Source organism: Zingiber officinale, chromosome 6B (genome assembly GCF_018446385.1).
Source record: "Zingiber officinale cultivar Zhangliang chromosome 6B, Zo_v1.1, whole genome shotgun sequence".
NCBI lineage: Eukaryota > Viridiplantae > Streptophyta > Magnoliopsida > Zingiberales > Zingiberaceae > Zingiber > Zingiber officinale.
Genome location: NC_055996.1, coordinates 117,107,509 through 117,132,174, shown reverse-complemented (window position 1 = coordinate 117,132,174; position 24,666 = coordinate 117,107,509). Strand labels below are relative to the sequence as shown.

The 24,666-nt window shown below is 39.8% G+C and overlaps 1 pseudogene; it reads left to right on the top strand.

Moving 5' to 3' along the window:
• The first annotated feature begins 1,063 nt into the window (after positions 1-1,063).
• LOC121989144 lies at positions 1,064-21,970 on the top strand (annotated as a pseudogene).
• Positions 21,971-24,666: the final 2,696 nt, after the last annotated feature.

Here is a 24,666-nt window from a genome sequence, read left to right as displayed (position 1 = left end):
AATACAATTCCATTTTGTTATATTTAAAGGAATTTGATGTTTGGAGTTATCAAAGGAAAGAAAAAACTTCACACTTTGACTAAAAACAAAGTAAACAACACTTCACCTCTACAATCAAAAAGTGGAGTTCAACTTTTGCGTACACGTCATTATTTTTATAATTTACATAAAAATGTTAATTAATACTAGTGTAATCGTTCACACGCGTTGCGTATGTAATATAATAATATATAAATTATTTAGATTTTTGAAAATTCAAATTATTTAAATTTTTTAATGTCACCCTTATAAATCAAGAATTAATTATTTGGGTAAGATTCGTCATCCATGCAATAGTGACGCTAGAGAATCCCATCAACAAACTACTGTAACGGACTTCTCTATGTAAAAAATTATTTTAATTTAATAGTATACTTGTCTTAGTAAAAAAACTAAGAAAAGTATATTTTTTAACATCATCAGCCTAAAATATTTATAGAAGCTTTTTTGATCATAGCGTTGTCAATTCTAAGATATATGACTAAAGAGATCTATATTTTTTTTATATAAAACAACTAAAGGAAATTAATGATGAAAAAAATTCATAATAATATGCTGTAGTTGAGTCTCGAACTTTAGATCACTGATTGTTTCGCTTGTGGAATTACTAATAAATCTTGAAATTATTTTTAGTGTAAATAGAAAAAAAAGATATTAACGTAAATACATTTTAGGCTAGTTAGTTAGTAAAGGGGAAATTTTTTTAATAAAATAGTAAGATATAAAATTTGTAATAGTATGTTGAGCTAGGTGTGGTCATTTTCATGATTCGCCTGATGTAATGTGGTTCAGGCTCTGGTTTGCATGAACCGGTGTGATGTATCCAGGTTTGGATACTGGTTTGGTTCTGTTTTGAATGAATCGGGCTGGGCCACTCGGTGGAACCGAGACAGTTTTGCGGTTCGGCGGATCCTAACCGCCCTCCTACGAAGTCGAATCATATTGGATAGTCGGCGAGATCGGACCCGGATCCGCACCCGGACCTTCTCTACAATAATGCATGTCACTATAAAAGTACACGATCTTTGCTTCTGCGTTCTGGATGGGCTCGTTCGTATCAACGTCTCCGATCTGGGGTTCGCTTGTTTCCGATCATGTTTAGAGCTGTCAGATCTCACTTGAAGTCTCTCAAGGTTGGTAGAGCCTTTCGATTGCACTTCATCTTCCTCCTCAAATTCGGATTTGCGTGATGCCCTTGGTTTCTGTTTTGCATTTCCCCTTTCTTTTTTAATAAGATGATGACTGGTGTCTTTTTTGTTTTGATTTTTGTCATTTCTTTAGGAGCTGTTGGGTTGATAAGCCTTGGTCATGTGCTGTATCAAATAATCTTTGTTATTATTATGCCTTTATTATGTATATAAACTCCATCTTGACAATTCATTAAAGTACATATTGGGATCAAATGGTGCCTTGTTTGCGTTTTTGGAATTTCCCCTTCCTTTATCCCGAAAAGGAATATTGTTTATCGATTCGGTAGCCATCAGCCGTCTATCGTCCTATTTAAACTTCGTAATATACAGATGTAAGAAAGAAAAGGAGAAAAGTATAGGCTTCTGATTTTGGAATTCGATCATCCCTAAAATAAATTTTGTTAGATTAGAGCTCGATTAGTTACATTACAAGAAAGAAAAACTCTTGCAATTTTAACAGGAAAGCATGTCAGTTTCTGGACTCTTCTTCAAGGATCATTAGAAGTAGTGTAATGGTAGCCACATTTCATGTTACATGAACTCATTTTTCCCTTTTAATACTTGTGCGCAAACAGCAAAGGAAAAAATGTGGAAAAAAAAAATTGATTGTAAAATTGTTGGTTGGACAGTATAAATGATTTTGATTACTTGGCGGTGAAAATGGAAACAAACTCATTTTTGGTATTAGCTGATTTTTATAGATCTGCAGCTGAAATATTTTGTTATTTGTTCTAAGGATGTTCTGACTATCTGATAGTGAAAACAAGGCTAAAATGGCTAGACTAAAGCTCTGTTGTCAACTTACCACACATCCGCTTGCATTATATAAGTTGTATAGCATGGATTACTTAAGAACAAGATGGATATTAGTTTTCTTTCCTCAAATGAAAATCATAGATAGGAAGCTGTGAGTTGAATTAAATGTTAGTTTCAAAACTCATTAAATGTTAGGAAGAATGGTGGTTAGATTGTAAGGAAGCTTTAACAAAATGTACTGTGTTTGCTTGCTCTCATTAGAGAACTATTCTGGGTTGCAACCATGCTCCTGGATGTTACATTGGCTTCTGGTGGTTATGTTGTATATCTATGTCATGGCATTGCAACACCATAGATAGTGATCCTGTCCGAATGCTGAGTCGTCGGACGCTGGGGACGTGGCGCTCTCCTCTCTCTCCGATCCGCTGAACGAATCTCCGGCGAACCTGCAAGGAAGTCGAGCCAGGAAGGGGTTCCCGGCGACGACCCTCCGACGCTCAAGTCAGGCAAGAAGAAAAGGATGAAGTGGCTCCAAAGATGAGAGATCGCGTACCTCCGGTGAAGTTTGTTGGCTCTTATATAGAGCTCTAGGGAGGCTTGTGCACACCTGTCGAGGCGTACACGTGTCCTTTACCATACCTCAGTATGAGCTTACTAGAGGAACATGCCTGACTCCATGTTGCTACAGTCTGAGCACCTCTCTGATGGGACAGCAGCATCTCACATCGTAGGATTCTACGTATGACCTGGTCGTCGAACATGTCTGTTGTCAGAAGATGTTCCCCAATGTCCCCTTATCCTTTTGTCTCTTTTTTCCTCGAGCCGAGCGTCCATCCGCTCGGCAAAACTGCCGGTCCGACCGGGAAGATTCCACTCCATCGCGTGCTCGGCTGAGACTGTTCCTTCACACTATTGCTGCTTTACGGATTGGCCGAGCGGGCTACCTGCTCGGCCCAGCGCCCTGTTCACCATGAGCGTCGGAAACCCGACTTCCCGTCGGGCTGTCTTTGATTCCGCTCGGACCCGTTCGGCCGTTCGACCCACACCTTCTCCGATCGGCCGGCCCCCATGCTGTCCCTTTTGACTTTTGACCTCCACGTGGCGTTGACTCCCCTCCAGAGGAGGTCTCTCGACTTTGCTGCCGGATCACTTGCCTCCCCTTCAAGTCTAGTCGAAGGAGGCGATTAGTCCGACTGACTGGACCACCAGTCACGCCGAGTGGCGTCTCTGTGAAACTATCCTCCGCTCGACCCCCACGGGGGTAGCTATAACATTAGTCAACGCCAATATTCCTCGGATCTCTTCAAAATTTGCGCCAATCTTCGACATTAAGGTCGGGCATGCGCTCATTAAATGCACTCCAGTGACCGACTGCCACGTGGCACTGCTGCCGTCATCGTACGACGGCGGCGTCGCAGACGACGAGACTGAGGCGGCTTAAAATGGACGGCTCGATACGTGCTTCGGTTCCCGTGACCTGCATCCGACGGTAGAGGCCTCTCGGGCCCAACTCTATAAAGCTTCTGCCTTCTTCCTCCGTCGCATTCTTGCTTTCGCGTGCCCAGAAGCTTTCCTTGCCGTTTTTGCTCCGGTGATCTTGCTGCTGCTTCATCCGGTGACTTCTCGCATTCTCCCTTCGATCTTCGTCTGCTTTCGTAAGATCCTTCTGCCATCTTATTTTCATTTCTTGTTTTTCCTTGTGCTTTCTTCTTCTCTTCCCGTTCTCGTCTTTGGATTACGACTTGGTCCCCTTTCTTAAGCTTTTTGCCCTTTCATCCATCTCTTGCACCTTTTCCCGCTCGGCTTATGGCCAACTCTTCTCAGCCTCAAGGCCCAGCCCTCGGCCAGTGGTATACCACCATGGAGTCGCGCTTCGATCGGCGCGACGCCGATATTCTAATTGACATTTTTGACATCCCCTCTGACTTTGAACTTATCTTATCCTCCCCCTCCGCTCGGCCACACAAACCGCCGCGCGGAGCTATCTGTGTTTTCCGCGACCAGTTCATAGCCGGTCTGCGCTTTCCAGTCCATCCCTTCATCGTAGAAGTTTGTAATTTTTTCGGCCTTCCGCTCGGAAGCTTAGTCCCTAACACCTTCCGCCTTCTCTGTGGCGTTGTTGTCTTGTTCAAAATCCACAACATTCCACTCTGACTGGAGGTTTTCTACTATTTTTATTATCCTAAACAATCCGAGCTGGGTAGTTACATGTTCCAGGCTCGGCCATAGTTATCAAAAGCGCTCGCTTCGCTCGCTTAAGCGCAAAGCGAAGCGAGGCGCAACCCTTGCACTTCCGAGAACGTGGAAGCGCAGCAGGTTGAAGAAGCGCGCACATCGCTGCGCTTCGCGCAGAAGCGAGCGAAGCGCAGCTCTTCTGCGCGACCCTAAGATTCCTTTTTTGTTTTACATTTTATTTAAAGCCCTAATTAATCTCTTTAAACCTGTCTCTTCGTCTCCCGCGGTTGTTCGTTGCGTCCGCCGCTGCTGCAACTAGACAGATTTGTCGTGGCTGCTTCGCTGCTGCTTCTTCACGCGTCGCCTGCAGGTAAGTTTTCAATTTCTATTACTTAAATTCAGTTTGAAGCATCCTGGCCATTCTGCGATCGCCTCCGGGGGCATCGCTGGATGCCTTCGGCAGCGTCGGAGGCGTCGCGGGAGGCCTCCGACGCCTCCAGCTGCGTCGCGGGAGGGCCCCGACGCATCCAGCGGTGTCGCGAGAGGGACCCGACGCCTCCAGCGGCGTCGCGGGAGTTCTCCGACGCCGGAGGCTTCCTGCGACGCCTCCGGCGACGTCGGTGGCCTCCGGCGACGGCTCTGGCGATGTCGCGGGCATCGCGATGGCATCGCGGTCGGACTCGCGTGAAACAGTGGAGGAGAAAAAGTTTGATTTTATTAAATCAAATTTAAATATATAAACGAAAAAAAATATAAAAAAATTGATAAAGTTTTTTAATTCATATAAATTTAATTTAAAGATATAAAAAATAAATTAAAATTTTAAAAAATTTAATAAATTGCATTAATTTATATAAATCACATTTAAATATATAAAAATTATTTAAAATAAACAAAAATCTAATAAATATTATTAATTCTAATTTCTAAATCAGATTTAATTATTTAAATTTTAATTAAATGTATCAAAAATATTTTAAAAATCTAATAATCTTATTAATTTTAAACTAGATTTAATTATTTAAAATTTAACCTTAATATTTAAAAAAAAATCTAATAAACTTTATTAATTATAAATCATATTTAATTATTTAAACATATAAAAAAATATATTTAAAATAAAAAATCTAATAAATTCAATTAATACATATAAATCAGATTTAAATATATAAAATATATATAAAAAAATAAAAATCTAATAAATATTATTAGCACATATACATCAGATTTAATCATTTAAAATTTAAATATATAAAAAAATATATGTAAAATAAAAAATCTAATAAATTTTATTAAGACATATAAATCAGATTTAAATATATAAAAATATATATATTTAAAATTTAAAATTGTAATTAATTCGTATAAATCAGATTTATATTTTGATATTTTTTTACTGTTTTATATTGTTTTACTTATTGATTGTTTATTACTAATTGCAGCGCTCTTGGCTCTTGATTCTTGAGTTAACCATGTCAAATATAACAATTTCATCCACTCGAAAAGATATTGCTTGGAATTATGCAACATGTTCAGATCCTAAAAATCCAAATGTTGTCAGTTGTATTTTTTGTGGTAAAATAACAAACGGTGGAATTTATCGACACAAGTTACATTTAGTCGGGGGCAATAGAAATGTGAAAGCTTGCCCGAAATGTCCTGAGCATGTTAAAGAAGAAATTAGAGAGTTTATGCAAAAAAAGAATAATTTGAAGAATCAAATGGATGAAATTCCTCATTCTGATAATGTTGATAATTTGGAAGAAGATGAAGAAGATGATCATCAAACTAAAGTGAAAGGGAAACGACCAATATCAGATTCAAGCAACCATCCTACGACCCAAGGTAAAAAGTGTAAACAAACCGGGCCTATTAATCTTTATTTCATGAAAGATGTCGATGAAATTGTCAAACAAAGACGTGCAAAAAGCAAAGGACAATTTGATGAAAATAAAAAGAAGTTAAGAGAAATTGTAGTTGAGAAATTTGCAAGATGGATGTATGATGCTGGGATTCCCTTCAATGCTGTTAAATATGATTCTTTTGAGCCTTGTATTGAAGCTATTGGACAATTTGGATCTGGGATGAAACCTCCATCATATCATGAAGTGAGGGTTAAGTATTTGAAGAAGGAGTTGGCAAATACGAACTCACTTCTCAAATCCCATGAAGAAGATCATGCTAAGTTTGGGTGCACAATCATGGCAGATGGATGGACAGATAAAAAGGGTAGGACTCTTATAAATTTTTTGGTGAATGGTCCCAAAGGAAGTGTATTTGTCGAATCAGTTGATGCTTCAGGCTATTCTCACACAGCGGACAAAAATGTTTGAGTTGCTTTCTAAATTTGTGTATCGCATTGGAGAAAAAAATGTGGTTCAGATTGTAACAGATAATGCAAGCTGCAATGTCAGTGCAGGTAATATTTTAAATTTTTGTTAAATATTAGTCTGTTATTTCCAAGTTCCAATTAATAATTGAATTATATTTTTAATTTTTTTGATTAAATATTTTTTTTAGGTCGTCTTTTGGAAAACCGATTTCCACACTTATACTGGACTCCCTGTGCAGCTCATTGTTTAGATTTGTTGCTTGAGGATATATTCAAAATTCCTCATCTCAGAAAATTGCATGAACGGGCATTGATGGTGAATGGTTATATTTACAACAGACCACAAGTATTGAGCATGATGAGAGAGTTTACTGGACAGAGAGACATGGTAAGAACCGCAAAGACACGTTTCGCAACCGCTTTTTTGACTTTAAAGCGGTTTCATGTACAACAAGCAAATCTGAGAAAAATGTTTACATCTGAAAAGTGGGCAAATAGTCGATTTTCCAAAGAGGTCGCAGGAAAACGTGTAGCAGAAGTGATATTGATGCCTTCTTTTTGGAAAAATATGGTTTTTGCATTAAAAGTTGGTGGTCCATTGGTAAAAGTATTACGGCTGGTAGACGGTGAAAAACGATCTCCTATGGGTTATATTTATGAGGCAATGGACAGGGCCAAAGAAGCTATTGCTGCATCATTTAACAATAATGAAGAGAAATATCGTAGCATTTTTGAATTCATTGACAAAAGATGGAACATTCAACTGCATCGACCTTTGCACGCAGCCGGATATTTCTTGAATCCAGAGTGTTTTTACTCAAACCCTGATATAGAAAATGATACAGAAGTGATGGAGGGTTTGTACAAGTGCATATCTAGATTGGTGAGAGGTGAGGATTTACAAGATAAGATCACGAATCAATTGAAAAAATACAAGAAAATAGGACTTTTTGGTTTGCCAATGGCTATCCGACAAAGAACTTTAAAATCACGAGGTAAATTTTTAAATAATATATTGTGCAATATCAATATAGGATGATAATAAAGTTAATCTTATAATTTATATGTTTTTGTTTTTCAAACTGATTGGCGGTCTTCTTATGGTGCATCAATTAAAAACATTTGCAATGAAGATTTTAAACCTCACATGCTCTTCTTCAGGTTGTGAATGTAATTGGAGTGTTTTTGAACATGTAAGTTGGATTTTTTTTAATACATATTAAAATTTATATTATGAACTTAACCTTTTACTTTTTAATTTTTTTTGTAGATACATTCTAAGAAAAGAAATAGGTTGTCTCAACAACGATTGAATGATTTGGTATATATCAAGTATAATAGAGTTTTGAGGAGAAGATATGACATGCGAGATAAGATTGATCCTATTACTTTGTCAGAGATAGATGATAGTAATGAATGGTTCTTGGGAAAATTGGATGACAGTGATAAAGACAATGATAATGATTTTGTCTTTGAAGGTGAAGATTTGCATTGGAATGATGTAGTACAAGCATCTGGGGTTGGTGAAAGTGCATATGGCTTTCGATCTCGAAATGCGTCTTCTTCAAAAGGGGCATCATCATCTGCATTAGAAAAAAGAAAGCAGTCTTCAGCTTAAACTAGTCTTGTAAATGAAGAAATTAATCTTGATAATGAAACTGAAGAAGAAGATACTGATGGATACAAATCAAGTGATGGAGCTGATGACATAGATTTGGAAAATGAAGATGAAGAAGATGATTATTTTGATATTTGATATTTGATATTTCATATATCATATTTTCAAAGACTTTTAATTTTCAGTAATCTGCAACTTCATCAAAGAATATTTTGTTTATGGTTATTTGGATTTTCAAAGACATTTTGAAAGTTTTTTAATAGATATAATAACCCTTTTGTTTATTATGTTCTTTTCCGTAAAGCCCGCGCTTCGCCTTGCGCTTTGCGCTTTGCGCTTTTGACAACTATGGGCTTGGCCTGGTTTAGTCTTCTTTAATAAATTGCCCTCTTCCAATAAACATTGGAAAGAGTACTACTTCTATCTCCGTTTTCCCGAGAGGGCCTCCTTCCGAACCTAGTGGCAGGTCGGACCGCTAATCTCCCCTGAGCTAAAAAGATTCAAGACTCGATTGGACTATCTTCACGCTGCCAACATGCTAGCCGGTCTGAAGTTCGACATCAACAAATTCTTACCTGAAGGGGTGATGTACATATTCGGCCTGAGTCCGATCCGGACGCTTCTGGGTTCAGCAGCACTCTTCCCAACGGGCTATTCGTCCGGACGATGATTGTATGTGCTAGGAAATAAGGACGAAGTCTCCGAGCGGCGAGGACCAAAGCAAAAGCCAGCTTCTCGAGCCCAGTGTAGCGAGATTAAGCATCTTTTAGAATATGGCTCAAGAAGTACACGGGTTGTTCTTCACCGCTCGTCCTCACTAATGCCGAGCCTACTGCCTGCTCGGTTGAAGATAAATAAATAGAGAGCGGCTCACCTACAGCTGGCTTGGCTAGCACGGGCAAGGAGTTCAGGTATGTCTTCAATTCCTCAAACGTCCGATCGCATTCCTCGTCCCAATGAAACTTAGTAGCTTTATGTAGGATCTTGAAAAAAGGTAGACTCCGGTCGGCAGTCTTAGAGATGAAACTCGACAATGCAGTTATCCGCCCCAGATTTCCTCGATTTCATGATATCTCAATGCTTTCACTTGCTGATTTGCTCTACGCCCGCTGTCACTATATAGCCCAAGAACGCCCGTTGACAAACATTTCGAGGGTTCACTGACCCATACTTCCTCGGCTTGAAGGTCTCCTCCACGTCCGTAAAAGATCACCGGATAGACTCACGAGAATATCATCCACGACACTTCTAAATCATACCGATCCGCCTCCTCGCTCCCGCCTACCGTGACGAACCGACCTTCGATCTTCTCAAGGGACACGATGGTAGCCCCGATAGCGCCTAGCATACATATCACCGCACCCTACTGGAGTCCACCACCGGTCAATCCGGCAGAGGGTAGAAACTTCGAGCACGCTTTGAGATCTCGAAATCGATGCAAATCCTCCACTTGTCATTGAGACTAGCACTACATTCATGAGCCACCAGAACTCGACCTCCTTATACGGCCGGCCTCAGAGTTTCTCACCTCCGCCGACGATAACGCTGCTCGCGCTAAAGTTCTCTTCCTTCGCTTCACCGCCGAGCTCGGCCTGACGGCTCATGCAGGCTATACTGCGAAATTCTGCACTCACGTGTCGACCAAACGAAGACGCCGCAGCTCGAGACACTGATCACATTCTTTTCCTCGCTTTCCGGATCGGCCGCAATGAATGTGGTGGCCTCCGATCGGTCGGGTGGATCTACTCTTTTTCTTCATAAACCAAAGAGGGTGGTTTTTCGGTTATGGCGTTGTGGCGCCTTCCGCGCGGAATTAGCTTCGGCTGGACCATTTCGACGTAGCATCGCCGAGCCGCCACCGGTCTCCTCGCACTTCTCCAACTTTATCTTCAACCGGAACTTAATTTTCTAAGAAGGCGGAGACGGCCGGAACTCACCGAATACCGGTCGCCTCAGATAACATCAGACGCCGAGGAGAGTCGACCACGACGAAGTCATGGCCCTTCCGAGTGGCTCTTCTCCCAAATGAATAGTCGGACCGTCCGACCGGTAAGACTTCATCGCTCAGTAAACCCGCAGAGGGGGTCACGTGGCAAGAACTCACCGATCAATTTGCACTGGTCGAAAGCCTTTTAAATATAATGTCGACCGAGCTACCTATATTGAAAATGCGTGAATAGTATAGTTAGCTATTACCCTTTGATGATGAGGGCGTCTTCATGTGGCACTTCGAGCTCCCTCCGCACAAAAATTTTGTACAAAGGTCCGAACCTTTTCCTAGCTACCACGTGTTCTTTTAAATTAAATTTGGATCGTCATGAACTTAACACGTTTGATCCAAAACTTAATCTATTTGTTCTTAAGGTTTAGACTTGTCCTGCGGAACTTAACACGCTTGATCCAAATCACCTAAGTTATTAATTCCATTAAATATTAATTTCCATAATTGGTTCCCAGTATCGACGTGGCGAGGCACATGACCTTCTTGGATATGGGAACAACCACCACCGACTAGACAAAACCTTTTATGGAAAGCTAATATTTAATTTCCTAAAATAACTTTAGTCAACCAAAAAGAACAATCAAATCACAAGGAAAAGAAAATAAAAGAACACAACTTCGAAAACATATTCAAATACTAGAATCGTAAGCCTCTTGATTTGGTATTATTTCCATAAATAACTAGCATGACGCGGAAAGGAAATATTACTAGTTATACCTTCTAAAAGACCTCTTGATCTTCTACCATATTCCTCTTCTAACCCCGGACGTTGTGTGGGCAACGATCTTCCGAGATGAGAACCACCAAGCACCTTCTTCTTCCTTGCAAGTTTCGGCCACCAATTCTCCAAGAGAAGTAGAGGTCCGCCACCACCACCAAGCTCCAAGGGATGCAAGAAACAAAACCACCTTCTCTCCTTCTTCTCCTAGCTAGAACCGCCACCATCAATAGCTCCAGAGGTTCGACCATAAGAAGAAGAGAAGAGGAAGAAGTTAGACCACCAAGGAGGAAAAGAGAGAGAAGAATAATAGAGTTGATCACCCGTGAAGGCACCTCTACCCCTCTTTTATAATCCTTGGTCTTGATAAATAAGGAAATTTTAAAAAAATTCCTTAATTCTTGTCATAAAAAGAAAAATTATTTTAATTAAAAACAATTTTCTTCTTTTAATAATAATGGCTGACCTTCTAATTCCCAAAACAAGGAAAATTTAATTCACACAAGAATTAAAACTTCCTAATTGTTTCTAGAAATTTATAAAATTTCTCCAATAATTTTATCCCTTCACGATTGGTTAATAAAAGGAAATTTTATAAATTAAAATTCTTCTTTAAACACGTGGATAATTTCCAAAAGGAAAGTTATCTCTAAAAATTAAAATCTCTTTTCAATCTACAAATAAGGAAAGATATCAAATCTTTTCTTAATCTTTAGAAGAGAATATTTAATTTTAAACTTCTCTTTTAAATTATTATCATGGTTAAAAGGAAAGTTTTTCTTTAAAAATAAAATCTCCTTTCAATCTACAAATAAGGAAAGATTTCAAATCTTTTCTTAATCAATAAAGCTTTAAAAGGAAAGATTTAATTTTAAACTCTTTAAAACTATGATATCCACATAAGAAATAATTTTAATAAAAATCCTTTTGAATATGATCTGGCCGACCCAAGCTCGGGCTCCAAGTTATCGCCACCTTAAGGCCAACCTAAGCTTGAGCCAAGCTTAGCTCACGCCCCTACTGGGTCAAGAAGGTGGTATGTGTGGTATAACTTATATACAAGAGGCTACGATAGGACCGAGAGGAGGAATTGGTTTTGGTCTCCATGAAATTAGCTTCCCGTGTTCGCCCGAACACACACTTAATTCCATCAATAATAATTCATTCCACTAAAGAACTATTATCAACTATCGCACCAATCCCAAATTACATTTGGCTCCTTCTTATTATAAGTGTGTTAGTCTTCAAATGTCCACTAATTAAGCGAGTTATCGACAACTCATTTAATTAATATCTTAAGAGTAGTACAACACACCCTTATCGCCTCCGTACTAAGTCCACCAGGTTTAACACGACAATCCTTACGAGCTCCTCTCAGGGACATTCTCAACCTAGATCACTAGACACGTTTCTTCTATAATCAACAATACACACTATAAGTGATATCATTTCCCAACTTATCGGGCTTATTGATTCATCGAACTAAATCTCACCCATTGATAAATTAAAGAAATAAATATCAAATATATGTGCTTGTTATTATATTAGGATTAAGAGCACACACTTCCATAATAACTGAGGTCTTTGTTTCTTTATAAAGTCAGTATAAAAGAAACGACCTCTAATGGTCCTACTCTATACACTCTAAGTGTACTAGTGTAATTATATAGTTAAGATAAACTAATACCTAATTACACTACAACCTTCCAATGGTTTGTTCCTTTCCATTATGGTCATGAGTTACTGTTTATAATTTATAAGGTACTGATAACATGATCCTCTGTGTGTGACACCACACACCATGTTATCTACAATATAAATTAATTGAACAACTACATTTATCATAAATGTAGACATTTGACCAATGTGATTCTTATTTCTAGATAAATGTTTGTACCAAAAGCTAAGCTTTTAGTATTCACTCTAACAGCGTCGTCATGTGGCACTTCAACTCCCTCAAGGTCCCTGGGCCCGAAGCTGATTTCGGGCCCGCTCGCCCGTTCTTGACTATAGCCGACCGCATGGATCTTGAGCTGCCTGACACTCGCCTTCCTTGCTCTGTTGGAGTCACCTCTGGTCGGTCCGCCAGCGATGATATTGATTTCGCCCCGGGATGTGTTGCTTCTGTTTTCTTCCTCCCGTGCGGACGGCTTAGGCCGTTCCTTAGACACCCGGGGATTATCCTCGTGCCTCTCGAGGGCCGCGGAGACCGGCCGCGGACGGCGCTGGCCAGGACGGCGTTGACGGCGCGCACCCGAGGCCGGTGGGCGATCGAGGAGGCTCGACAATCTCGTGTGTTACGATGCCGGTCCTGGAACGAGCAAAACACGGGTGTCCATACCTTCTTGGTGAGGGCGTGCTGCTTCAGCTCGTGGTCCTCTAGGCGGCTGGTGGCCAGTGAGTGGCTTTCGCTCGGCAGGGGCTAGCCGCTCAGTTGAAGCTTCTTTTCTTCGGGCCGCTTGGGCTTCCTCCACATTGATGTACTCATTGGCCCGGTGCAGCATATGATCATAGTCTCGGGGTGGCTTCCGAACAAGTGAGCGGAAGAAGTCTCTATCCACGAGGTCCTGCGTGAACGCATTCATCATTGTTTCTGAGGTAGCCGTTGGAATATCCATGGCCACCTGGTTGAATCACTGGATGTAAGCTCGGAGCGATTCTCTGGGCTATTGCTTGATGGCGAACAGACTGACACTGGTCTTCTGGTAGCGCCGACTACTTGCGAAATGGTGGAGAAAGGCCGTATGGAACTCCTTGAAGCTTGTAATGGATTCGTCCGGCTGTCTCCGAAACCATCGTTGCGCCGATCTCGACAGGGTAGTGAGAAACACCCTGCACTTTACTCCATCTGTGTATTGATGTAGGATAGCTGTATTGTCGAACTTACCCAGATGGTCGTCCGGGTCGGTGGTTCCATTGTATTCTCCGATCGCTGGGGGCACATAATGCTTTGGCAGAGGGTCCCGCAGGATGGCCTCTGAAAACTGCCGGTTGATCCGCTCGGGGGAAGCGTCCGTTCGGGGGAAGCGTCCGTTCGGGGAGCCTTTCCTTTTCTGTAGTCTCGCCTGGGCACTTCGTCGGATGAAGATCCTCGATCGAGTTTAGCGGGTGCGACTTCAGGAGGCGTACGGAATAGGGCCCGATGAAATGGAATCGGGGCAGGCGGTGCTTCTTCTTGGATGCCGATCGGATCCTTATCTCGGCCCCATACTGAGATGTTCTCCGGTCGGAACTCTGCTGCCGCTTGACCTCCTGACGCTAACGTCGCTTGTTGCTCTAGTCGCTTGGCTTGCGCCTTCTGTTTCTGTTGCTCCACGAGCCTAGCTGCTCTTGCCTCAATTAGAGCGTCGAGCTCCTCCTGGGAGAGCATCACGGTGTGAGGTCGTCCAGCTTCGTCCATCTCTTCCGCTCAGATACAGGTGCGTTTCCCACAGACGGCGTCAATTTGATCCTGTCCGAACGCTGAGTCGACGGACGCTGGGGACGTGGCGCTCTCCTCTCTCTCCGATCCGCTGAACGAATTTCCGGCGAACCTGCAAGGAAGTCGAGCCGAGAAGGGGTTCCCGGTGACGACCCTCCGACGCTCAAGTTAGGCAAGAAGAAAACGATGAAGTGGCTCCAAAGATGAGAGATCGCGTATCTCCGGTGAAGTTTGTGGGCTCTTATATAGAGCTCTAGGGAGGCTTGTGCACACCTGTCGAGGCGTACACGTGTCCTTTACCATACCTCAGTATGGGCTTACCAGAGGAACATGTCTGACACCATGCTGCTACAGTCTGAGCACCTCTCTGATGGGACAGCAGCATCTCCCGTCGTAGGATTCTACGTATGGCCTGGTCGTCGAGCATGCCTGTTGTCAGAAGATATTCCCCAATGTCCCCTTATCCTTTTGTCTCTTTTTTCCCCGAGCCGAGCGTTCATCCGCTTGGCAAAACTGCCGGTCCGACTGGGAAGATTCCACTCCATCGCGTGCTCGGCTGAGACTGTTCCTTCACACCATTGCTGCTTTACGGATTGGCCGAGCAGGCTACCCGCTCGGCCCAGCGACCCTGTTCACCATGAGCGTCGGAAACCCGACTTCCCGTCGGGCTGTCTTTGATTCCGCTCGGACCCGTTCGGCCGTTCGACCCACACCTTCTCCGATCGGCCGGCCCCCATGCTGTCCCTTTTGACTTTTGACCTCCATGTGGCGTTGACTCCCCTCCAGAGGGGGTCTCTCGACCTTGCTGCCGGATCAGATAGTGTTCAAGGACGCTATCAAAATTGAAAATCCCTGAATCACTTGGCCTGTTGGATTCCTCTTGCTCAGTTGTGTTTCCTAATTTTTTAAAAATTTCCTACTGTCTGGTGAAACTATTGTCTGATAGTTTGTTATTCTCTACAGCATCAAACAGATGGTGCCAGGGTTGTTGTCACTGCTAGATATGCAAGCACTATTGCGCAAAGGTCTTCTGGAGGTATCTTAAGTTGGCTAACTGGGGGAAAATCTAGTCAGCTTCCTCCTCTAGATTTTCCACTTCCTGGCATTACACTTCCTCCACCACTACCTGATTTTTGTGGAGCCTGGCAAGACAAAGATCACAACTTTTCCAAATGGTGCAAAAATTGCCTCTGAAACATCACCTGTATGCTTTAAATTAACTCTACATTTACTAGTTACTTTATGCTTTATGTTTAGGGTCCAAATGTAATCCTAATTGGATATATTTGCTCAGAGCCCAGTTGCTTCCATAGGATTGTATGTCGACTGTGGTTCAGTATATGAGACACTGTCTTCATTTGGGGCCACACAGTTGCTAGAACGAATGGCATTCAAAACCACAAGAAATAGGAGCCAATTGAGATTGGTCCGTGAAGTAGAAGCTATAGGTGGAAGTATTGCAGCATCAGGCACACGTGAACAGATGGGTTACACTTATGATGCTCTGAAAGCGTATGTGCCAGAAATGGTTGAGGTGCTTATTGACAGTGTCAGGAATGCTGTTTTTCTTGATTGGGAAATTAGTGAACAGGTATGCTCAAGTATTATTCTTTAATCTTACAATTTTGGTTGTAAATCAGCTTTATGAAAATTGTAGCTTAATAAACTGAAGACAGAGCTAGGAGAACTCTCTAGCAATCCTCAGGGTTTTCTTTTGGAGGCTGTTCATTCAGCAGGATATTCAGGTGCCTTGGCAAATCCTTTAATTGCTCCAGAATCTGCAATAAATCGATTAAATGGAATCATGTTGGAGGAGTTTGTTGCTGTAAGATAGATTGCCCCTATTGTTGCTCCTGTTTTTTCCCTTCCAAAATGGATATGATTGACTTGAGAGTCAATGCATTAATTCCAGGAGAACTATACTGCTTCTAGAATCGTACTTGCAGCCTCAGGTGTGGAACATGAGGAGTTTTGTTGAACCACTTTTATCTGATCTTCCTAAAGTGTCTCGCCTGGAAGAGCCAAAATCTGTTTATATTGGAGGAGAGTATAGATGCCAATCAAATTCACTAGTGAGTACTACAGTTGACCACTTTCTTTGTTGAATCTTATCTTACGTTCAATGATCAATTCCTTTTTGCTCCTTTCTCGACTTTTTTACTGGAAACAGAAAACACATATTGCACTTGCATTTGAGGTTCCTGGGGGTTGGCATAAAGAAAAGGAAGCAATGGCTGTAACAGTACTTCAGGTTAAAGATTAAAATTCAACCCACACACTTTTTGTAATTGATATGCTACATTGATGTCTTTTTTGTTGTTTTGCTTACTTTTCAATTCGCGATGATGTTGAATGTTCCAGAAACTTATGGGAGGTGGTGGTTCATTCTCTGCCAGTGGGCCTGGAAAAGGGATGCAATCTCGGTTATGTATGTGACCAAAACTCTATTTTCTTTCATGTTTATATGGCCCTTTCTCTTCTGGGTTTAAGGTTTAATGATTTTGCAACACAACTTTCTTGGTAGCATTACCATTTATGAAGCCATTAACTTTTTTACCCACTCACCTGTTTCTATCTGTTGTGTTTTTTATTTGAAAATTTATCATTTTTTATGGGCAGATATCAATGTCTTAAGTCAGTTCCCACAGTTGGAGTCATTCTCTGCTTTCAACAGTATATACAATCAGACGGGCCTCTTTGGAATTCAGGCAACCTGTGTATGCTCTTTTATCTTTATTATTGATCTACTTTTATTTTAAAGCTCTACTGAAAAATGAAGTTGACAGTGGACTAATTTCTGTTCTTCCTAATACATGATTTCCCAAGTTATCTGATGCAGTTATCACCATGCATAGTCTGCATTAATTCTGTTAAGGACTTCAGGTTTCCTCGTCTGCTAGCAGTGTTTGTCTGTATATGGTTTTCTATCCATATATAGTTAATGCAAAACTTGACGTTGGGCTAGCTGGTAATTGCAATACTCCTAGTGTAGTAGTACATAATGCTGGTAATTGTATGGAGAAATGAGGACAACTAAATTTGAACCCTAGGTTGAGGTATTTGAAAATTTATATAGATTTGTATTGCTCAATTAAACGGAGTTAAATAAATGCCCTCCAATATATTGGAAGCAAATTACATCTTTCTATGATGTATGCTTCAAAGATGGATGTGAAACACAAGTTTTCAACTATTCCTGGTAGCCCAGCTACTTGAAACATTAATAGAAATCTTCACTCAATCTGGGATGTCATGACAAAGATTTCCCCTTGGTATTTAGTCTCAGTTCTTACCAGGCTCATTATGTATCTTGTGTGTTAATCTTTGGTTGATTGTTAACTCTTTTCTGTAGATACATATGTGAGTATATATATTTCTTACTGAATTTCCATTTTTTATATATTTCTAACTGATTTTTCATTATTTTAAAATCTGCAATCTGCATCACAAAAAATTGCAAATAAAATTTAAATCTTCCATTTTATTAGACTATATATGTGACCAACTATTTTGTCGCTCATCTTTTGATCAGGGGCCAGACTTTACTTCTAAAGCTGTTGATTTGGCTGCACGAGAGCTGCTTGCAGTTGCAATTCCTGGTCAAGGTTTGCTATTTTGTTAAACTCTCTAAATGCTTGTTCTACAATGGTTATGTATTAAAATGTTTGGTTTTCACCGACAGTTGACCAGGTACAGCTTGACCGTGCTAAGGGGTCGACCAAGTCAGCAATTCTGATGAATCTGGAATCTAAAGTACTAATCCTCTATGAGTTCATTTATTAATATTTCTCTTTTCATTAGTGGTAATGCCTTTTTATGCATGTTACAGAAAGTGTCATCAGAAGATATTGGAAGACAGATTCTCACATATGGTGAAAGGTAGTTTCTTATACTTAAGTCTTCTAATATCTGAAATTAAATGCAGAAGAATAGAGGAAATACATAAATGTCAGGAGAAAGAATTGGAAATCACTTGATGACTACAAGTAGACCTGACCACGGTTCGGAACCGCCGGTTCGACGGTTCGGAACCGCCGGTTCGACGGTTCCAGGCAGGTCGACCCTTAACCTTAACCGCCCAAGACGGTTATGGTTCACGGTTCAGAACCGCCGGTTCACGGTTCGGTTCACGGTTCGTCACGGTTCGTCACGGTTCAAGATTAATATGTTAAAAAAATTAAAAATTAAAAATTAAACATTAAACATTAAACATTAAAAATTAGAAATTAAAATTTATTAAACAAAGGATTTGCACTTATTTAAGTTGCCTACGTATCCCTTTAGGGGAATCAAAGCCCACGTAGTTCTTTTACATTTTTTATCCTTTTACATTTTCATTCACTTCCATTTCCTGTTCCTGTCGTATTTGTTCCTTTAAGATCAAAATCTTCAACTTCGATATCCGAAAGTTGCATTCCTTGGATTCTTTTCTCCGCTCTGGTCCAATCGTCCAGTAATGCTTGGGCTTCCAAGGAGTCGGGAGACAAAGTTGATCGTCGTTCATCTAATATGTTGCCACCGGCACTGAACGTCTGCTCCAGACACTGGACAAGCTAAAATTTCTTTTGCGATCACGGAGAGAACAGGAAAGCTTTGAGCCTTCTGTGACCACCACTTTAAGATATCGAAGTTTTCGCTATCTGCTTCATTAAAATCAAAAGAAGTCGTAAAATAATTCTCAAGTTCCTGTGTGGAACTTGAGGATCTCCGTGGACGTTTTGTCCGTTCTTTTAATAAGAGTTGTGCTTTTGTAAGTTTAAAATTACTACTAGTAGTTTGTTGAATTTCAGAAATATTAATTTGTGTTCCATATTTTACATAATATTGATTATAAATATCATATAAATAAATTCTAACATTATATATAATATTAGCTGGATCAGGGGAAGAAGAATCTTTAATTGGAATTAAAGCATCATAATATAAAGTTAACATTTCTTGTAAAACTTCTAATTTAAATCTAGGATCTAAAGCAAATGCAATTAAATAAATTTCAGGAATTAAATAAAAATATTTTTCCCATTTAGTTTTCATAGCTAAGATGCAAGGAGATAAAGATTCATTATTAATATGTTCATTTAAAACTAATATTATATTAGAAAAAATTTCTAAAACTAATTGAGCAGTGGGATAATAAACACCGGAAAGTTGTTCGGTTGCATCATTAAATACTTTTAAAATTTCACAAATACTACTACAAATATTCCATTGTTGTGAAAAAAAATATATATTAGTATTAGTGTTTTGTGCAAAAAATGAACATAATAATTCTTTATATTGAAATGAATCTTGTAATAATTGGTATGTTGAATTCCAACGTGTTGGTACATCACGTGGAAATTTTTTAGGTCTCATTCCATTAATTTTACAAAACCTACCCCATTGTTTCATTATATATGGATGAGACCATAAATAAGAAATTGCAATTCCAATTGGTTTAATATAACTTTCTAAAATTTTTAAACCATCTTGAACACATAAATTTAAAACATGGCATACACAACGAATATGAAAAAATAAATATCCAATAATAGGTTGACAAACAAATTTTAGATCATCTATACAAGCGGTATTAGAACTAGCATTATCTAATGATATTGAAAATATTTTATGAGTTAAACCATATTCTTCTAAAATTAAACATAATAATTGTGCAATATTATGAGCATTATGTGATTCATCAAAAACTCTATAAGCTAATAATCTTTTTTGGAGGTTCCAAGAGTTATCGATCCAATGGCAAGTCACACCCATATACGAATGTGTTTGCCAATGATCACTCCAAATATCGGAACATAAAGAAACTTTATTATCTAATTTACTAAATTCATCAATTAAATTCTTTTTTCCTTGTTTTACTAATTTTTTAATTGTACGAGTAAGTGTAGTCCTAGGAACACGTTTAGCACATGGATTAAGAGATTCTTTACAAAAATCTTCAAATGTGCATTTAGATCCAAAACTAAAAGAAAGATGTTCTACGGAAACAAATTTAGCTAATGATTCTCTTAATTTATTATCCGAATATAAAAATAAATCGGAATCGGTACTACCGCTAGTTGAAGAAAATCTTGATAATTGTGTTTGAGAACGGTCGAGTCCATATTCCGTCGGGTGCTTCGTTTCTACATGTCGTTTCAACGACCCATAGCCGCCGCCGGCTTGGAATTTGTAGGAAGCATTGCAGTGCTTACATTTTGCACGCATTTCTCCCGACGGAAGAGTGACATTCTCAAAATGTTTTGTAAAAATAGAAGACTTTAGAGGAGGAAGTTCCCGAACCTTAGAAGTAATTGCATCGGTACTTCCTTGTGTTTCGGATGTCGGATTCGGAAGATGCTCGATCTCATCATCGGTAGATTGAATGTTGGGGTCCTCCTCCCGCGGATTCATTATTTGCTTTCCCTTCCGAGCTCGAGATGATGCACCTCCGCGGCCTCCTTCCATTGTAATTGAAAAACGAAAGCGATAGAGATTAGAGAATGAGATTAAGAGTAGAGAAGATGTGTGTGAAAAATGATGAAATGAGCTCTCTATTTATAGAGTTTTGATGGTAACGGACACTAAATCATAGCCATTGATCAAAAAACGGTCAAATGATCCTAACCATTGAAAAAAAATACCTAAAAAATCCTCCCAACGGCTACGAACCGCCGGTTAACCGGCGGTTCAAGCCGTTTTAAAAAAAAAAAAAAAAAAATTTTGCGGCTGAACCGCCCGCCAGTTTTTACATCTAATGAACCGGAACCGGCCCGGCAACTTGCCGGGCCGGTTCCGGTTACCGGGCCGGTTCCGGTTCGGCCCGGCGAACCGGGTCAACGGGCAACCGCCCCGTTGACCCGGTTACGGGCCCGGGCCGGGTCCGGGCCAGACCCGGCCCGGGGTCGGGTCTAACTACAAGCTGTGTACCAAATATTTGTCTGAATGCAGAATAAAATTGATAACTTAACATTTATTTATCCAACTTTACTAGTAGTAGTTTCTGATACATAATGCATTCTCTTAGTTCAATTCAACAAAAATTTTTGTTGAAGTAAGTTCATGTCCAAAAACACCCACAACTTTATCTCAAAATTGATGTAGTCTATTCTAAGTATTTGGGACAAACACAACTATGATGACAATGATGTTAACTCTGTTGCATGATGTAGAACTACTGCTTTAGCACAATATGTATATTTTGTCCGCCAATTTTGACACAACTTAGTTACGTTACTTTATTTCTGTTGCTCAATTTATTGATTCCACTCCATGCCAATGATCAGCTTGGCCTTTGTGATGTTGCAGGAAACCAGTTGAGCATTTCCTAAAAGCCATCGACCAACTTACTCTAAAAGATATAGTTTACCTTGCTGAAACGATCATTTCATCGCCACTTACACTGGCATCATGGGGAGATGGTAAATCACAACCTATATTTATGATTAAAAAAATCTGTTTCATTTCTTCTTTTGATCTTAAAATATTTTTACAATTCTATTTGCAGTCATCCATGTCCCTAGCTACGAGTCTGTTAGCAGAAAATTCCACTCAAAATGAAGCTTTTGGGTTTCACTTTGTATATTTTTTTATCATCAATTTTTACGATTATTTGATGTTGCTCGATAATTTTCAGAGGCGCTGAAAGTAAATAAATAAAAGTAAATAAATATGGTTGCTAGCCACAATTAATGTTAACAAATAACTTGAGCAATTGTAGATGGAATGCTCTCGTCTACATTCAATTTGGTTGGAAAAAAATATTACAGAATTTCGTAGTCCAGTGTTGGATCCAATTGGTACAATAATACCAAATAAATTTTAACTTATAATTGTATATTGTGTTTTTGAGTTATCTTTCAAATTATCACTTGAAAAGGATTTACTATTATATAAGTGTCGCGTCCAAAAATACTTATTAGGTGTATTAGACTATTTCTATGAAGTTCTCTATAATACGATCCCAAAATCTTCTTTAGAATCATGTCAATTTTAATTTAAATATAAATGTATTGCATTATGATACATACTATAGTATGTTTTTATATAACTATAGTTTTCAAAATCTTCCATTGAGTCTAACTTTTAGAAATCATATTTTGAGTTTTTAAGTAGCTATATGATATGGACACTATATATATAGTGATGTGGTGGGAACCTATCGTCTCCACATGTCCCATGTGGTTAAGAATTATGCTGAAGTATCCGTCTAAGTCAAGACAAGGCAGACGTGATTTGGAAGGTTTAGTCGAATCTGCTCGGTACACTTATTCCAAGGAGTCAAGTTTGCTCAGGAATTAGTCAACTATTATGACTCGGTTTCAGTTGCCGGTATCATTCTTGACTCGACATGAGATGTCGACCTCATCTATGACTCAGCCAAGACATCTTAGCCTCGACAACTCAATTATGACATCTTGGCCTCGGCAACTCGGTCAATACCAAGACTTCAAACATCAAGTCAAGAGGAACATTGACATTTATATATAGATGATGATATTCTAGTTAAAACAACCTAAGCAGAAAATCTAATTTCAGATGTTAAAGAGACATGTAGCATCTTAAGACAATATGGTCTCAAGTTAAATCCCACCAAGTGCTTATTCGAAGTTAGAAGTGGAAAGTTCCTCGGTTATATGGTACTGAACGAGGAATTGAAGCTAACCTGAAGAAGATTTGAGCGCTTCAAAACATGTCTCCTCCTCGTAATCTCAAAGAAATTCAAAGACTAGTCGGCCGCATCGCTGCTCTTTCTCGATTCATCTCTCATTCGACCGACTAGAACTTGTCGTTCTTCAAAGTATTTCGAAAAACTTGCAAGTTTGAATAGGACAAGAGCTACGACAAAGCATTCCCCAAACTCAAGGAATATATTATCCCGCCTGCTACTTCTTTTCAAACCAGTTGCAAGAGAAAGACTCTGGTTGTACTTGTCAGCAACCAAGGGAGCAATCAGCTCGACCTTATTCATGAAGAGGGTAACATACAATACCCGATTTATTTTTCAAGTTATTTATTGAAGGATATAGAAAGCAAGTATACTATCATGGAGAAGCTAGCCTTAGGGTTGGTCTTGACGGCCCATCAACTGAGGCCTTATTTTTTTATCTCCTCTAATCACTATTCTCACTAATAGTCCTTTGGGATGCGTGTTGACTAATCTGGAGGCTTCAAGAAGATTGGTTAAATGGATGACAGAACTGAGTGAGTATGACATCCAATATCAATCCTAAATGGTTATCAAAACTCAAGCCTTAGCGAATTTCATGATTGAACATCAAGCCCCGACCCAAAAGAGACTTGAAAGATCTTTGTGAATGGATTAGCTTCTCGACAAGGCAATTGAGTTAGGGTACTATTAATCTCACCCCAGGAAGATGTGCTTTAGTTTTCTATTCGGCTGAACTTTTGACCCTACGAAGCCTTGCTTGTGAGTCTCCAAGCGACCAAAAGGGTTGGCACCTCTCGGATCATCTCCACTCAAATTCTCAACTGGTCGCTAAGCAATTGCAAGGAAAATTTGAGATCAAGAATGATTGACTACGGTGATATGCTGAAACTTTCAAAAAGATAAAGGTTGATTTCCAGGAAGTTACCCTCTAGAGGATCTCCCGAACCGAGAATCAAAAGGCTGATGAATCGACTAAAATGGCAAGTGAATTGGCTACCTGAACTTTAGAGGACTTAGTGAGTTAGAATCTATTGGTGGCTCGGTCAATCAGGAACTAAGTCCAAGTGAACAAACCAATTGGAGGACTCCACTCATCTCCTTTCTTCAGCATGATACTTTGTCCGCTGACTCCGAGCAAGCTCGACTACTTAAAAGAAGAGTCGCCTGATTCTCCTTGATGGGGACAACTTATACCAGTGAGCTTTCTCACGCTCTCTTCTTAAATGTCTTGGTCTTGATAACACAAATTATGTTATAGAGGAAATTCATGAAAGAATATGTGGGAATCATATTGGGGGTCGGACATTCGCTTGGAATACTTGTTGGTTATTTTAGCCTACTCTACAAGCCAACATTGCTTGGTTCGTCTGCCTGTGTTCACTGTTAGAAGCACCAACATTTCTCTCATCACCCGACCGAGCTTCTGAAGACTTCCACCGTCTCATGCCTTTTTTATCAATGGGAAATGGATATTATGAGCCTCTTTCTGATTGGGTCCAATTAAAAGACATTCCTCTTGGTAGCTATGAATTACTTGTCCAAATGGTTGTAAGCGAAGGCCTTAGCTCAGATAATAGAAGACGCTGTCATAAAATTTTTATGGAAAAAAAATCATCTGGAGATATGGTTTATCTCATGAGATGGTATCTGATAATGACCAACAATTTAAAGGCCGCTGAATTCGAGAGTGGTGCGAAGGCTTAGACATTCAGTATGCCTTCACTTTAGTTGCTTATCCTCAAAGCAAAGGTCAGGTTGAAGTTGT